This window comes from Penaeus monodon, chromosome 34 (genome assembly GCF_015228065.2).
Source record: "Penaeus monodon isolate SGIC_2016 chromosome 34, NSTDA_Pmon_1, whole genome shotgun sequence".
NCBI lineage: Eukaryota > Metazoa > Arthropoda > Malacostraca > Decapoda > Penaeidae > Penaeus > Penaeus monodon.
In genome coordinates, this window is record NC_051419.1 from 12,667,236 (window position 1) to 12,667,648 (window position 413).

The 413-nt window shown below is 39.0% G+C and overlaps 1 protein-coding gene across 1 annotated transcript in view; it reads left to right on the forward strand.

Annotated features, from left to right (window-relative positions):
* LOC119594597 overlaps window positions 1–413 on the forward strand; it is a gene marked incomplete in the record, with an annotated part of 14,942 nt that overhangs the window by 11,297 nt on the left and 3,232 nt on the right.

Genomic DNA, 413 nt, shown 5'->3' on the forward strand with positions numbered 1-413 from the left:
CAGATTTTTTTGAGTTGTATTAAGTCGATAGATTTGAGCCCTGGCCATTTTCATTTTCCGTCTGGGACATATATCTGAAGTCTACCAAAGTGCAGATATCTTTCTCTCAGATATAGTTCACATTTATCAGGAGTATCAATATTCCACCTATTAAATCTAGGGACATTCTGGGAAGGTTTGGTCCTACATTCTAAACCGGGGTGAAACTGTTCAGAGTACGAGGACCTAACAGACAAAGCACGGGGAAAATGATCTAAGCGCAAGTTGTAAGAGGTCGCAACCGAGTGTGGGGTTGATTTATGTAACACGCATCCAGTGTAATTATCATAGCATTGTTCTTAAAAGTCATAGGGCACACAGTCAGTTATGGTCCTAACAACATAATTACGATATAAAGATAAATAGGTGGATAA